The following is a 17,227-nucleotide window of genomic DNA, read 5'->3' as shown; positions in this document are numbered from 1 at the left end:
GCTGCCGGCAGTGCCCGCGGGCAAGCGGGGCCTGTGAGCGCGGCGGAGCGGCGGGCGGGCCCCGGCGCCGCGCAGGCAGCCCGAAGAGGAAGGGGCGGCGGCGGCTGGCGGCCGGCGGCCGGCGGGGGCGGCGTGCGGCCTAGCGTCTCAGGTGAGGACCGGTGCCCTTCGGGGCGGCGGACGGCGCGGGGCAGCCGGCGGAGCTCCGCGGCGCGGCCCGCGTAACCTGCATTGCGTAATGGGGCCGGTGCGCCAGCACCTACGCCATCGGCGCGGCGCGGGGGCGGGGAGGCCGGGGCGACGCGGGCTCGGGCCTGCGGGCCTCCCGCGTCCCCGCGCCGTTCGCGCCCGGCCAGGGCCGCCTGCGCCTTTGGCGGCAGGGCGGCTCGCGGGCGCCCCGCCGTTGACGCCGCCGTCCCCCGGCTCCGGCAGGGCTGCAGGGCAGGGGCGCGGGCGGGGGGCGCGGGCGCAGCGGCGGGGCGGGTGGCCGGGGGCGGGCGGGGGGCGGGCCGAGGCGCCCGGCACTTCCTGTCGCCGCCATTTTGTCAAGTGAGGAGGAGGAGGAGGAGGAGGAAGCGGCCGCCGCGGACTCCGCGGCGCGCCTGGCCCCGGTAAGTCCGGGCCCGGCGTGATGGTCACAGGCGCCGCTGTCCCCGGCCGCAGTCCCCGGGGCGGGCTTGGCCCCGGCCCGGGCGCTCACGTGGGGCGGGCCCAAAGCGCTCCCTGGTGTCTTGGTCCTCTTGTCCAGGCCGGGGAGGAGGAAGCGGACGCCGCGGACTCCGCGGCGCGCCTGGCCCCGGTAAGTCCGGGCCCGGCGTGATGGTCACAGGCGCCGCTGTCCCCGGCCGCAGTCCCCGGGGCGGGCTTGGCCCCGGCCCGGGCGCTCACGTGGGGCGGGCCCAAAGCGCTCCCTGGTGTCTTGGTCCTCTTGTCCAGGCCGGGGCAGCGCGCCCCCGCCCTCATTTCCTCATCTTCCGGGCTGTCCCCGGAGGTTTGCAGAGAACGGGGCTGGTCCCCAGGTGGAGGGAGGAGGCTGCCGCTGCACACCTGCCCGGAGACAGGCTCTTGGGGGCGGGAGCGGTGCTCTGAGGGGCGAGCCTGGCCCCCTTTACCCACCCACTCCCAGCCTGGCAGCCCCTCACTGGGCGCTTTGTTTTGCTCGGTCGGTGCTCGCTGGCGTCCTTGCCACGGTCTCGTCTATTTGCAGTCTTGTGCGTGGTGGTGGTATGGGGTGGAGATGTGGGGGAGTTGTGATTCAGCGAAATAAAATGACCCCCTCCTTCCAAAACGGAAATAACACAACTTCACCCGACTGAGATACTCCTAAGGCCCAGCCTTGGATGAAGATGGGAAATCCCACTTTGGTGTAGTGGGGAGTATAAATACTTCTGTTCAGGCCTGTGGATGAGTCATGTTCTTTTGCTGAGTGACCTCTCTTTTACTCAAGATCACGCATAGTTTTCTGAAGTGTTGTTTTTGTTTGTTTACTCATTTAATGTTTTGTGCAGCCTCGTGCGGTGTATGGTCTTGGCCCTTGGGTTACTTTTTGTGTGTGTGCTGGATGCAAGAAGTGACCTCTTGGAGAAGTGAATGAGAATTGAAGTGTCTTTGCTTACCTTCGAGAGGGCTCTACCTGTTCGTGTTTACAGAAACCGTCTCAGTGTACCTCTAAGCCAGTGGCTCTTTGGTGCTGTAATAATGTTTGGGAGATTTTTATGAATGGGGCTGTCAGGTTCCTTAAGTTGTTAGTTCTTGGAATTTAGTCCTTGGAGGTTGTAAAGAAAGCGATACCCAGTAGGATTTATGAATATGTTACCAGTTTCCAGAAGTTTTTGGATGGCACAGTCTGTTTTATGACTTTGCCAATAACATGATAAAACATTATTTTCGGTTTAATTTGGATGGGATTTATCTTTCCCCCAAGGCATTGTAGATAACTAATCCCTTCTCCCCCAAATCTTCAACCTGGGGAAAATAAACCTCTCTGATGATTTCCCTCGACCAAATCGAGAAAAGCCTGATCTGAAACAGTGCATTGCTCCCCTGTTATCTGCCCTACCCCTTAACCTTAGTAAGAAAGTATCTAAGGGCTCAAGCTGTGGAGTGAGTTAGTCTCTTAAGACGGTTTTAGTTGGTCTTAACCTGAGGAGATGAGCCCACATGTGTGAATCTTGCTAGAATTCAGCCCCAGCCAATTGAAGATAAGGAATTTTGCCTACAGGTGAAAGTTAGAACATGAAAATGGCTGCATTTTAAGGATGGGTTGGCTGTTCTCAGGTGTCTATGTGGTTACCTTCCCTTCCTGGGATAGAGATGAGAAAAAAATTACCTAAGAATTGCAAAGAGAATCATTGGCCACTTTGTAAAATTTCCGCTAAATTATTGAATTGTTTAGAGGAATTTAGACTTTGTTTCCAAAAGTTACCTTTTTGAGGCAGTTGTTGTGATCTTTGTACTAAGTTGCACTTTTGCTTTTGGAGGTGGAGGGGATGCAGTATTTTCATGTTACACAATTCAGGTTATTGAATGACCTGAGATTTATGAATTCTGGAAGGAGATTGGAGGGTTTTTTGTTTTTTGGTTTTTTTTAAACTCTCAGTAAAAACCATTTCGTATCAATGATTTGAAGACCCTGGGCTGTTAAATCTGCTCTGACAACCCGCTGTCTCGTCATCTGTAACGATTGTGTGGATGTGAAATGTTTCAAATTCTGATTTTGAATAAAATCGTAAAGGTGACACGTTTGTCTTTATGTTCTTGGCAAATCTATTAAAAGGAGAGAAAAGCTTGTCATTGAGAACAGTTTCAATGTTTCAATTAATGTTTAATAAATCTTTGTGACTTCTAGTGTATTAAAAAGACTGAACATTTGCAAGGTGAAAATTGTGGGGATTCTTTGCTGATGCTGGCATTTTATTTAATTCATAAGACACGAGTTTGTGAAAAATAAGATTTCCTTAAATTATTATTATTATTACTAGACTGTAAGTTCCGTGAGGGCAGGGTTTTGTTTACTTGGCTTTGTCTATTTTTATTCTCTAGTGTATCCTCAGCACCTTAGAAGAGCAGATAAAATATTCCTTGAGTGAATAAACTGGAGAGATAATTTAGGAAGAATTTGACATGCCCATGATACCAAGTGCAAGTAATTCCTTTTAAATCAGTAAAATATTAACAGTGGGCATAATTGGTCAGTAGTGACTTAACAGAAGACATGATTTATTTTTATTTATTTATTTATTTATTTATTTATTTATTTTTGGCTGCACTGGGTCTTTGTTGCTGCTTGCGGGCTTTCTCTAGTTGCGGCGAGCGGGGGCTACTCTTCATTGTGGTGCGCGGGTTTCTCATTGCGGTGGCTTCTCTTGTTGCAGAGCACGGGGTCTAGGCATGCAGGCTCAGTAGCTGTGGCTTGTGGGCTCTAGAGCACAAGCTCAGTAGTTGTGGCGCACGGGCTTAGTTGCTCCGCGGCATGTGGGATCTTACCGGACCAGGGCTTGAACCCGTGTCGCCTGCATTGGCAGGCGGATTCTTAACCACTGAGCCACCAAGGAAGCCCAGGAGACGTGAATTTTAACTAAGGTAACGTTAAGATCCCTAATTGCAGTAAACTTAGGACTAGTCCAAGCAGCATGGCATGCAGTTGCTTCTGTGCACTGTCTACTGTGCGTCTCCCACTTAGTTTGAAATGTGGTGAGTGGGTTTGGGCTGTGGTTCAATCCTGACCTGGGAAAAGTATTTTAAGAGGAAGTTGAAGTGGGTAATAAACAAGTATGGGTAGCATTTCTTAATGTGGATCTCATTTTGTCAGTAAAAAGGTTTTGTTTTTTGTTTTTTTGTTTAAAAACATTGAACACTTTCTAATATTCTGATTTCATGTGATTGGCCAATCCATCGTAACAGTTAGTTCCTGAGCTTCTACTGTGTATAAGGGAAGACAAAAAGATATTTGCACAGTGATTTTCTGTGGTACGTGTATTCTTAATGTATTCATTCTCTCCAAATATTTATTGAATATAAATTATATTTTGAGTATTATACTAACATTGTAACATTTTATTAACTTTTTGTTTTCAGTGTTTTTATAACAGGCTTATTGAGATATAATTCACAAATGATAGTTCACCAGTTTAAAGCGTACAAATCAATGGTTTTTAGTATGTTCAGAGTGGTGCAGCCACCACCACATCCAATTTTAGAACATTTTCATCCCTCCATAAAGAAATCCCTATTCATTAGCAGTCACGTTCCATCCCCCCTGGCAACCACCGATTTACACTCTGTCTCTATAAATTTGCCTATTCTGGATATTTCAGGAATCATACGATACATAACCTTTTGTGGCTGGCTTCTTTTACTTGGTATAATGTTTTTAACGTTTGTGCTGTAGCATGAATCAGTACTTTATTTCTCTTATAACTAATATTCCATTGTATGGATGGATATGTCACATTTTATTTATTCAGTTGATGGATATTTGGGTTTCCACTTTTTTGGGTATTGTGGATGGTGCTGCTATGAACATTCATGTACAAATTTTTGTGTGGACATTTGTATTAATTTCTCTTGGATCGATATCTAGGAGTGGAATTGCTAAGTCATGGTACTTAACTTTTTGAGAATGCACAGTGACTTTTTAACTGCAATGATTTTTCTAGTACTTTGATGGAGGGGTTTAAAAAAAGCTTAATGGAATGTGGTGTAGCCATTTAAAAAATGAGGAAATGGAAGTGCAAGGATGTCAGCATGTTGACATGCAGTACAGTCTGCACGGTTTGATCCGCATTTGGTTTTTTAAATTGTGCATTGTTAGAGAACAGTTTGAAATGCTGGTGAGGCACAGAAAACAGTCTGAAAGATGCATCCCAAACTCATACCATTGTTATAAAGGTTAATTTTAAAAGCACTTTTTTTTTCCAGTCCAAGCAGGCTACAACTGATTAAACTTGATTAAACTGCATCCACATGTCCCAGCATAAATCATGGGATGTATTCCATTCTAAAGAAATAGATGGAGAGTGAGTCCAGTGTCAAGGATAGGGCAGAGCAGACATTTGTTCTTGACCAAATCCTGAGGGGGAATAGCACTGGTTGATCCACATCATTTGCAAAAGAGATTGCATGGGTTTTTCTCTTTAAACAAAAGTAGTGCACGGTCATATTTTAAAATTTGGAAAATACAGTGTTAAGGTGATGTTAAGTGTTAAAAATTATTGTTAATCTAACCCTGTTTTTGTGCCAGTCTTTTTCTACATGAGTAACAAAATTGGATTGTGCTGTTAATTTTTCAAAAAAATATTACACTGTGAACATTTCCAAAATACTCTATTTTAAATGGTTGCCTAAAATTCTATTATGTGAATTTACCATAATTTAATTCTGCTATTTTTGGACATGATTTTCAAGTTTTCTCTTTTTTTTATATCTAGAAATGGAATCACCAGACCAAAGGGTGTGTGTTTTTGGAAAGTTGATACAAATTAGTTTTCTAGAAAAGTTCCATGAATTTCCCTTTCTCTAATCTAAGCTTGACAGTGTCTTGTTTATAAGGGTGAGGTTTTTAACAGTTTTTCCCCCCCACAAATAGTAACTGTGTAAAAACAGAATGTGGTTTTGAGTGTGTTCTGAAGCCTTCTGAGAAGCAGAAGTGTCTCCAAGATCTTGCTCTTTGACCTTTCTACTCTCCTGCCCAGAGTTGGACTTTGTTTCCTGAAATCAAGTCGCAGCATTCCTGACTCTGTGATAGAAGTCCAGTGTTATTTGAATGCTCTGGGGAGGGCTTGAACAGCCTCTTGGCAGTCCAGTCCTGTCTCATTTTTGCTGCCCTGCTCCAAAGACTGATACCACCAGTGTGGCACAGTTAGACCCCAGTTTGAATCCTGGCCCTCCTGATTGCTGTGTGACCTTCGCCTATCACTCAGCCTTCCCCAAACTTCATTTCTCCGCCTTTCAGTTGAGGATAAAATGAGGCAGTGCTCTCTCAAGGTTAGCTACTTATTTGCTGTCATTATCCAGGGTGAAGAATAGAAGTAGGAAGAGGTAGCCAGGTATTATAAAGTAGAGCAGCTGAGGGTAGGAAGGTGGACTAGCTGACATGCCTGGAAACCATGTCACCAGGTGATATCAGGATCAGCCAGGTGCCTTTCAGATCCCCCTCTATGTTGCGTCTTCCTTCAAGTGAGCTGTGAGTAGAGATCAATGTGGGAGGTGGTTTAAAGTAGGGGTTGGTTTTTCTAGGTGAGGATTTGTTTATCTGGTAATAAGATTAAAAGTGGTGGTAATGGGATTAATGGAAATTCAGCAAGCTTTGGGGTTGCCCACCCTGGGATGTTGTTGGCTGCAGAGTTTGGAGAAATGATCCATCAGGGGAAGGTGGTCCAGTATATCCTCAGGCCTAAGATGTAACTTAACTATATTATTAAAACCTGGTTGTCTGAACAAAGGCAACAGTGAGTGGGAGTTGCTGATGGAGGAAGTTTTTGCGGAGCACAAGCATAGCATCTCTCCATACCTTCCCTGCCTCTTTTGGCCCTAAATTAAATTGTGTTGACATCTGGACTTGTTGAAAGGATTCTGGTCTGCAGGAAGGTTTCTATCACAAGTCAGAGTCTCCCTGGAAGGGAGGCAGGCAGTTGGATGATGGGCCAGGAAAGTGGAGTGTCTGGCGGGGAGGCTGAGTTCTTGCTGGTGGACTTTGGGCCTGTTGACCAGAAGAACCAGTCGATGCCAGTCAGCATTACTAGGGGCCATCAGTATCCAGGTCCATGTGGAATGCCTTCAGTTTGTGTTAAACCCCACTGGAGAATCTATTTCTTTCAGGAATTGGTCAGATCTGAGCATTTAATTGCAAATTAAGAGTACCTAAATGAATATGCCATTTTCTCTTTTTGATCTGTGATATACTTAAAAGTAAAGGCTTTTTTAAGCTCACCCTAGGTGTAGGGTATTCTGTGATCTTTTCCTTGACAAGTGTTGGCCTGTTCTGCTCATTGTAGGAAGTTCCAGGACTCTGGGCTGTGGCTAGCAGAGTTGGTTGGGCTTGGGTGGAGCTGTGTACTGAGAACTGTGGAGTCCATGTCAGGGATCAGTCCAGGCCCGCTCCCTTCTGGCCTTGACCTCGACCTCAGGCAAGTTACATAATCTCCCTAAACCCTAGTTTCCTCATGTGTAAAATGGGATCTGTATGAATAAGCATTGACTGAGTAGACAACAGGTGGGGGTGTCTGGCCTCTGTGTTGTATTCAGATTGCGGGAAGGTAGGGGAGTCTCTGACCTGTATTATATTCGATTGGCGGGAGGGTGCTGCTTTTGTTCTGCGTAAAGGGTTTCTAGAATAGCCGTCCAGGCCTCACTTTGCCTGTGGTCACTTTTCTTGTCTTGGTGTCCCCTTAAGGCTGAAACTGCTTATTTGTTCCTAGTTGCTGTTATGCCAAGAGACAGTGGTACACTGTGGAAGCAGTGCCAGGGAGAGGTGTTGGGCTTGGTATTATGTAATTTCTAGAAACAGGAATTAGTAATATCCGTGTCTTTGTGTGTGACTAACGTCCCCACTTGTCCTATCCCAGGCAATAACACATACACGCTTGCGGGCGAATTGGCTTTTGAGATTGTTTTTTGTAAGTGAGATAAATTTGGGGATTTTACACTTAAAACATTTTCCGCTGTGTTTGAAGAAGCATACGTTTCAGGTGAGCGGATCGTTATTGTGAGGGTTGAAACAGGCAGACTGCATGGAGTGTGGAGCCTGCCAGTGCAAGCTGTGTGTGTGCACGTGTGTGTGTGCATGTGTGTGTGTGCGTGCATGCGTGTGTGTGCATGCAAGAGGGAGAGAAGGAAGGAACTGGGTTGGACACATTGCATCTGCTCTGTACCTTCCTTGGACCAGTCGCATATCCTCTCAAGCCTCAGTTTCATGTCATGTGTAAAATGAGAGAATAGGTTTGTGCTCCAGAGAACTTTGACCACAATCTAGACTTTAAGAGAGAGTAATTCTTATTTTATATCTGTGTTTTTCACACTCTGGGTAATGAAATGAATTTAGTAGGTTGCAGTCATTGTTTAAGGGGGGGAAAAGGAAATGTCAAAGGGTGTTACACATTCACGGGTATTTCATAAAACCTTTGCTGTGATTTTATGTACTGTGTACATGACAAAATCTGTTTCTTATTGTGAATCTTGTCAGACTAGTGTGAAACAACCTCATTTTAGATACCTCTCAATGGTAGCTGTGGGTACCCAGAAAACTTTTTAAAAATTTTTTGGTGGCCATTTTGCAGTCTGTTTCTTCATCACTTGCCCAAGGGTGACTGTCCTGGATATGATTTCTAGTAGCGAGTGAAGTGCATTGATCTTATTTTTTGGCCGAGTTGGGTCTTCGTTGCTGCACGTGGGCTTTCTCTAGTTGCGGCGAGCGGGGGCTACTCTTCGTTGCGGTGCGTGGGCTTCTCATTGTGGTGGCTTCTCGTTGCAGAGCATGGGTTCTAGGGTGTGTGGGCTTCAGTAGTTGTGACTCGCGGGCTCTAGAGCTCAGGCTCAGTAGCTGTGGGCCACGGGCTTAGTTGCTCTGTGGCATGTGGGATCTTCCTGGACCAGGGATTGAACCCATGTCCCCTGAATTGGCAGGCAGATTTTCAACCACTGTACCACCAGGGAAGTCCTGCATTGATCTTCAGTTTCTTTTTTCTTGTACTCTGCTTGCTAGAAGCTCTTTGGAGGGTAGAGTGGGATGGGGAAGTTGAGGAAGCATGTAATGGTGGTTGTCAGTAGTTTGCAACAAGCAAAACAAGAAGTATATAGAGTATTTTGTGTGTGTATGTGTAAGGCAAGTTATTTGTCTTTTATTCTCAGATAGTGTCTTCCCAAGTTGTTTTTTTTTTTTTTTTTTTTTTTTTTCGCGGTATGCAGGCCTCTCACTGTTGTGGCCTCTTCCGTTGCGGAGCACAGGCTCCGGGCCCATGGCTCACAGGCCCAGCTGCTCCGCGGCAGGTGGGATCTTCCCGGACTGGGGCATGAACCCTTGTGCCCTGCAGCGGCAGGCGGACTGTCAACCACTGCGCCACCAGGGAAGCCCTTCCCAAGTTTTTAGTGAAGATGTCAGGTTTTTTATTTTAATTAATTAATTTATTTTATTTATTTTTGGCTGCGTTGGGTCTTTGTTGATGCGCGGGGGCTACTCTTCACTGCTGTGTGCGGGCTTCTCATTGTGGTGGCTTCTCTTGTTACAGAGCATGGGCTCCAGTAGTTGTGGCACATGGGCTCCAGAGCGCAGGCTCAGTAGTTGTGGTGCACAGGTTGAGTTGCTCCATGGCATGTGGGATCTTCCTGGACCAGAGCTCGAACCCGTGTCTCCTGCATTGGCAGGTGGCTTCTTAACCACTGTGCCACCAGGGAAGCCTGAAGATGTCAGTTTTAAAGGAAATGGCTGTATTGGTTAGGTCTCTCCGGTGAAAATACCAAGCATAAACAGGTTGAAATGAAAGGGAATTTGTTGGTTGATGTGATAAGTGTGGAGTGGGCCTTGGGCACAGCTGAATTCAGGGGCTCAAATAGGGACATCAGAGCTGTTCTTTATCTCTCATATCCTGACCTCAAGGTCAAGAGTGATTCTTCCCCAGTAGTGCTCTCTAATGACGGAAGACTCTGGCTTGGGTCATTGCCCATCCCTGACCATGTGCAGGGTGGGAATGCCGAACCACCTCACCTCAAATGTGACACATTTATCCCATCTCTGCCCTCCACTTGCTCACCTCAAGTGGTAGCCCCAGCAGCATCTTGCTCACCATTATGAGTCATTCTAGATGGGATAATTTTTGTCGAACAGTCTATAGTTTACACTAGAAGTCGAGTGTATCCCCTAACTTAAAGCAAGAAGTTTTGGATGGCTGAAAGGGAAGCTAATTTACCATACTTGGTCATAAACCAGAGTTAGGTGAAATCAGCTTAGAATGAGTTACTCAAGAGAAAGGGTAAAGTGAAGATGGTCAAGGATCTGTGTATTCCAAATCCTTGGTGGAGGATTAAATGAATGACATGGTTTATTCCAGGTTCTAGGTTCCAGGTACAGAGGGAATTGCTGTGGGGGCTCTGGGAGGAGTCAAGCCAAATCTCAGTAGTCTCTTGAGTGGGCAAGAGGACTCCAGCCACTGGTGATAGAGCCCAGTTTGGCCAGAAAAACCGCCCTCAGGAAGCACAGGGGTGAGATGGGCTTAGATCACGGAATGAAGCGCAGGGGAAGACTGGGTTAAGAGACCAGGTAGATAAACGTCAGCAAACGCTTGCATGAATGAACTTGTTATGGAGAACATTTCAGTGGACTGGATTCATCTTCATCCACACAGAAAGTACATTTGTAATTTTGCCATTTGTTAAGCTGTTTCTGTACTTAAGTTCTTGTAAAGTCTGCTGCTTGGCATTCCTCTAGTATTACAGAAAGCTTACTCAGATTTCCATAATCAAAAACAAGTGTTAAACACTGCTAGAGTAATCATTTTCCTGCAGTTCTTGCTCTTGGATTTATTCAGTTCTTTAAGGGGCTCAAAATAATTGCGGGTCCAGTGGCCAAGGATAGACCAGCCCTGCTTCTCACTAGAGCATCAGTTTTTTTGTTTTTATTTATTTGGCAGTATTGGGCCTTTGTTGTGGTGTGCGGGCTCTTTGTTGAAGCGCGCGGGCTTCTCTCTAGTTGTGGCGGCAGGCTCCAGAGCGCACGGGCTCAGTACTTGAGGTGCGCGGGCTTAGTTGCCCCGCAGCATGTGGGATTTTAGTTCCCCAACCAGGGATCAAACCCACATCTCCTGCATTGGAAGGCGGATTCTTAACCACTGGACCACCAGGGAAGTCCCTAGCGCATCAGTTCTTAATTTGAGGGGAAGTTGGAGGTCCCTTTGAGAATGTGACAGCGCTGTGGATCCTTCCTCCAGAAAAATGCATATTTGCGAACGTTGAACAGTTTTGGGGCAGGGGCAGTTCTCAGAACCCTAAAGCCCATCCAGGGAGCATGACTAAAATGAATTTCCTGGATTTTACTTTGAAAATGAGTAATTATGTTAATTAAAAGACTCTTGATGGTTTTGAAGACTTTCTTTTTTGCATGCATCCTGCTTTTGCAGGCATTTGCAAATTTATGACTGTAGGAAACTGTGTGGAGCACCCTTTTTCTTTTGTCCTTGTGAAAATCCTCCAGAGAGTTTTACAGAGCTGTCGAGTAACCAGTGTCAGCTGTGGTGCAGATCTGTCCAGGGGCCCTCTGCGCCCTTCTTTTTCAGCTTGTTCTTGTTCTTGGAGATGAATGTCAGAATGTGCCAGAATGGGCTTATTGCAGCGGCTGCAGATGAAGGAAGGTTTTTGTTCTGGGGCTCTTCACTGAAGCTGTTTCTGCTGTTCATAAAACCATCTCCACGATTTGGTGTTGGCCTGGAGCCTTTGCTGCAGAAGGTAATCCAATGGGTCACTAGCCAGCCTGATGATTTCATTGTGTTGGATGTGGGTAGACTTAGAAAGATACATGGTTATGGTCCCTTATGTGGCTTCGCGCCTGCTGTCCGCTGCAGCACCCTTTATTCCATGCATGCACTTGAACCTGCAGACTGAGGGAGATAGAACTTGTGGGATGAGAAACTACCATTCTTTAGTGTGATATGTTTATGCTTAGGGTTATGAACATGCTACACAGGTGGTGTGCATGATGCCACTCTGCTCTCCTTCCCCAAATCCTTGTCTGGTAGAAGGAATGGGAAATCCAGTATCATAAACTTGAATAATTCATACTTTGTATTTGGGGCAGAGTTGTCAAAGTATGGAAAAGAACTTGTATTACTTCTAAGAATAGGGCATATTGTTTGAAAAATTCAACTGAGTAAATTTTAAAGATCTTACTGGTTTTATTCAATGATTCATGAATGGGGCAGCATCCCATCTAGCAGATAGGAAGGAGCGCCCAAGGAGCTGTACAAATGAAAGACTTAGTAACAGAGAGTAGGATGAGGGAAATTACGCTATCAAAAAGCAGATTGCTTGTGGCAAGGTCACTTTCTTTTTAGCGATGTCAGGGGTTTGTCAGGCAGATTACCTCACTAGTGCTGACCAGGTGATTCCCTATTGACTGGTTTAAGATTCCAGTTTGGGACAGCCGAAACTAAGTTGTGGTTTGTGGACATGGGGCTTAGCATAGGAGACACCATTTGGGGCCTGTTGTCCTCTTTTTAACAATATTAAAATCCCTTTGCTCTCCCCTAATTTCTAAAGTTTGAAGATAGACTTGTATATGCTGATGGATATTTCCACTTTTCATTTTCTGTTGGTCTTGGCTTTAATTAATCCCATTGCTCTGCTCAGTTGAATTACAGTCTTACTGTACAGGCATGGCTTTGTTACTTAAGCAGTTTTCCCTTTCTGTTCTGTAATTAAATAAACATAGCCTATATGAAAGAGTTTTGTAAGAGGTGGTACCATCCATGTGTAGGTGGTTTTCCTTTATAATCTTCATTTAAAATTCTTACCTGTGAAGTGCTTTTAGTTATAAAAAGCTGCTAAGTAATGAAGTTTGTGTATATGCGTCTCTGTTTTCCTTTTGACGCCAGGAAACAATTGAGCTCACAGATTGGTTGTCTGGAGATAACACCACCTTCATGTTCATCTGTTTCAAGATAATAACTCATATATTTGTAATCCCAGGAATGCAGTTTGGAGTTACCAAAGTTGGAGCTGACAGGCCCATAGCTTAGCTTGCCTGTCCTCTGTGTCATTTCTCAGGACATCTATGGGCCTCTTTGCTCTGGGAACCCATTTGAGTACCCTTCCCTTGCACTTGTGAGAGCTGGGTACCCTCCCTGGCCTATGGCTCTTTCATACCCCCCCCCCAATTGTTCACCTTGAGACAATAGTTACCTTTGATCATTGAGTTTGTGAAAAGGTTCAGGGCTTTTAGCAAATAGTTGCCTGTGAATAGACTTCCCTTCAAAGGGTAGAACTACCTTTTCTGAATAGGCCTTTTTTTCTGTTTCTTACTGCTTGCCTATTCTGAAATGGTAAATTTCTCCCCCTCACCCCCCCACCCCCGGTACGCAGGCCTCTCACTGCTGTGGCCTCTCCCGCTGCGGAGCATAGACGCGCAGGCCCAGCGGCCATGGCTCACGGGCCCAGCCCCTCCGCGGCATGTGGGATCCTTCCAGACCGGGGCACGAACCCGTATCCCCTGCATTGGCAGGTGGACTCTCAACCACTGCGCCACCAGGGAAGCCCTGAAATGGTAAATTTGAACAGGAGTCACCTTGCTTGCTGTCTGGGTCAGCCTTAATGTATAGAGCTGCAATGTGGGTCACTTCTCTTTCTCCACTGTATTCCCCTCCACAGACTGGGGAGCTTGTGCATCCATTTATGATCACTCCATTTTAGTGAATATTTGAGTGATTACTGTGTGCCAGGTGCTGGATTTCTAAGACTCTGTATTCCTTAAAGTCCTCAGAAAATGGGTACCGGTATTATCTGCATTTTGCAGATAAGGAATTTGACACCCAGAGAGCTCAGTCACTTGGGTAGGGTTGCTGGTAAGTGGCAAGGCCTGGTTCTAGAGCCCAGGTGTTCATGATTTCTGTTCTACAGCAGAAGAGAGGAAGGAATCCACCTCATGCAGATGGTTGGGATGGTACATAATGAGCACAAGGCAGACCTAGGAAGTGCTCTCTGAGAGGTACAGTCCAGGCAGTCAGAGAAGGAAGAGACTATCCAGCTGTGAGCATAGGAAAAGAACGATGTTTAGGCTCATCCATCTGTGAGGACAGCCGAGGCCTGGACAGAAACCTGGATAGTTCTGCAAGCAAACACCTGTTCTTCGGAGGCAGGCCGTGCCCTTGGTCCAAAAGATCGGGGGTTACTAAAAAAAAAAAAAAAAAACACTCACCAGGACAGAGAATGGTCAGAGGAGGGTCGTTACTTTGGCTGGGCAGATCTTTTCATCCAGGATTCTGTGCCACTCTCCTGAAGAGTCTCATGAAGAAATTCACACATGTGGAATTAAACCTCGCCTTTAAAAGGTTTCCACCAGAGCACCAAAATGCCTTGATTTGGTTTCACCTCCATTTTCCCCTTGATACTCCAGTGAAAGTATATGAGAGGGAGTTTGGGGGAGTAGTACGCTGGAGTAAGTGTCATCTTTAGCCCAGGTGCCCCACACAGACTTGTTAACTCAGGGATGTGAACTGGATGATCTCTTAGGATTTTGGTGAGCCTCTCAGTCTCTAAGCGCTACTTTATTGTAGGGTGAAATTGAGTTCCAGCTTTTGGGTGCTTATTTTCCCACATAGGGACCCTTACTTAAAAGGAATTTCCTGCCTGAAGCAGACAGGCTGAATTGGATGATTCCATCAGTGTGTGTGCGTGGGACTTCTTAAGAAATCAGGTGCTGTACTGTATTCTGCGTGCACAGTAACGATTCAGTGGTGAGTAAAGGTGTTTCCCATGTCTGTGCCATGTACGATTAAAACGACTGGGGGCGGGGTGTGACAGGTGTTTTAGAGACCTTAATATCTCAACTGATGAGCAGCAACCCAGCGGTAGAAAGGTGGTAATTCATTTAACAAGTGTGCCCTGAAGGAATAGGTTTTCATTTTACTTTTAAAACTTTCCTTGACTTTGTAAAATGACAAATGAGCTCATTGAATAAGGGTGTGGTTCTGAGTAGCTGTGATAAGAATCCAGTCAAGAGAAAATCTTCTTGCTATAGCATTCTTTTGCATGCTTGCATGCATCCAAGAGGTGTGCAAGTGTCTTAAGTAAGTTCCCGGAAGTGGGATTACTAGGCTATCGGGGATGCCTTAATGCCAAATTGCTGTAAAAAAACAGTTGCATCTGTTTACCTTCCCGCATCTGAAAATGTTGAGCCATATTTTCATCGACATTGACATTAACAGACTTCTTATATTTGCAAATTAACATGGCTGAGCATCTTCTTGTGTTTATTGTACTTGTTTGAAATACCTGTTTCTGACTTTTGTCATTTTCCTTTAGCTTGTTTATCTTTTTAAATTGATTTGCAGGTGTTGTTTTTGTTTTTTTTTTTTTTAATATCCTCAAGGTTTTTAAATTTATTTTTGGCTCCATTGGGTCTTCGTTGCTGCGTGCAGGCTTTCTCTACTTGCGGAGAGTGGGCTTCTCATTGTGGTGGTTTCTCTTGTTGCAGAGCACGGGCTCTAGGCACACGGGCTTCAGTAGTTGTGGTGCACAGGCTTGTAGTTGTGGCTCTCGGGCTCTAGAGCACAGGCTCAGTAGTTGTGGCGCACGGACTTAGTTGCTTTATGGCATGTGGGATCTTCCCGGACCAGGGGTCCAACCCGTGTCCCCTGCATTGGCAGGCAGATTCTTAACCACTGCGCCACCAGGGAAGTCCCTGCAGCCGTTCTTTATAAAGTCTGAGCACCAGATCTTTGTGGCTAGTACATTTTACAAATATTTCCCCTAGTTTGGTGTCAACACCACCACCACCACACATATTTCTATATTATCTTTTGACAAACAGAAAATCTTAATTTTAACATAGATGAATTTATGCCTCTTTGTTTTACAGTCGGTGAGAAGAACACTACCTGAAATCAAATATTCTGTTTTATCTTTTAAAAGTTGTAAAGTTTTGCCTTTTTTTTTTTTTTTTTTTTTTTTTGCGGTACTCGGGCCTCTCACTGTTGTGGCCTCTCCTGTTGCGGAGCACAGGCTCCGGATGCGCAGGCCCAGTGGCCATGGCTCGTGGGCCCAGCCGCTCTGCGGCATGTGGGATCCTCCCGGACCGGGGCACAAACCCGTGTCCGCTGCATCGGCAGGCGGACCCTCAACCACTGCGCCACCAGGGAAGCCCAGTTTTGCCTTTCAAATGTATGCCCTTCATCAGGAAATGATTTTTGGGTACAGGGTGAGGAGTCATGCAGCCTCTGAATCCCTTGCTGGCTTGTGACCTCATATAAATGACTGATTTCTTCTGCATCAGTGTCCTCAGCTACAAAATGAGATCCTGATCTCTGCTGTGTGCAAGGTTCTTGTGAGGTCAGAATACAGCATCCCAGCACACTGAGCTCCAAGCCTCAGTAGGCATTCAGTAATTTCCTCCTTGTTCTGAGTCCAACTGCATTCCCTAAGCATGTGGACACTCGGGGAAAGTTGGCACTTAACCCAGAAAGTTGTTGCTAGTACATTGCCTGCCAACTGCTACAGCCATCGTGGCCAGGCTGGGTTTGACTGCTCAGCAAATCTTCTGGCAGGGCACTGGCGGCTTGGAGAATGTTCAGCCGTGTGCAAACTTGCCTGGTGCAGGCAGGTGCTCAGTCTTAAGAGATGATTAGTGCAAATCTGATGCATTGTAGAAATAAATGACTGCTTCCTAACTTCAGTTTAAAAGTTGAGTCCGGACACTCTTCTAACCAGGAGCTTTGGGCCTTAAAAGGAGCTTGTTTAGTGACCACCAGTGACCACATGTGCAGACACACGGTGGCATTTCTGTGAGCAAACAAACAGAAGGCTGGGGATCTGGTGATGTTTGGCATTTGTGTCACAGTATGCATTTTCCGATTGATTCATGGAGAGAGAGAATGGGCTGGGATTGTGTGGTGTGGTACAGTTAGGGATGCCCATGATCAAAGACACTTTGCATTTCCCTCTGGAGGAGAGTAATGACCATGAAGGATGGGTGGACATTTTTGCATGTGCTCTGGGAGATTAGATGTCAGAGTGAGGAGACTGAAGGGCATAGACTTCAAGCATTGCTCATAGAGTGTGTTGCAGTGGATATTCCCCTTTCTAGAGCCTTTTCCAGTTTCACTCTCCAGTGTTCTTGCTTCCATTTTGATCAGGGGCTTCGTCATACACCTTTCACGGAGGGGACCACTGAGCTGGGCATGTAATAATTCAGCCATCAAACATTTTTTGATCCCTGTCAACCCTGTAATGTCCGCATTTGGAAAAACCGGAAATGTCCCAATGTAAGACAGCTGGGGAGTGGTAAGCTTTGGCCTTTTGTGATGGGTAGTGGCTGTCATGTCACAATTAGAGGAGGCAGATAGGATCTATACACATGTCCCATCAACACCAGAACATAGTATGAGGGGAATATTGATTGTAAGTGACCCTGTGAGTTTACACATGTGGAAATAGGTGTTGTGCTGCAGGGTGACCTTTCCCCTACTTGTGGCTTTGTTACATTTTATTGTAGTGACAGCTAAATGTTTTAATCAAGAAATCTCAGTCT

The 17,227-nt window shown here is 46.0% G+C and overlaps 1 protein-coding gene across 2 annotated transcripts in view; it reads left to right on the top strand.

Moving 5' to 3' along the window:
* Nucleotides 1-17,227, top strand: part of BRD4 (bromodomain containing 4) — an 81,665-nt gene continuing 64,438 nt past the window's right edge. The window contains exon 1 of one of the 2 annotated variants that reach the window (XM_028498897.2): nt 1-151. The gene's annotated coding sequence lies outside the window, so the exon portion shown is untranslated. The remainder of the gene's footprint in view (nt 152-17,227) is intronic. The other variant, XM_028498905.2, reaches the window with a different exon arrangement.

Source organism: Physeter macrocephalus, chromosome 2 (genome assembly GCF_002837175.3).
Source record: "Physeter macrocephalus isolate SW-GA chromosome 2, ASM283717v5, whole genome shotgun sequence".
NCBI lineage: Eukaryota > Metazoa > Chordata > Mammalia > Artiodactyla > Physeteridae > Physeter > Physeter macrocephalus.
This window is presented reverse-complemented; position numbering and strand designations above follow the sequence as displayed.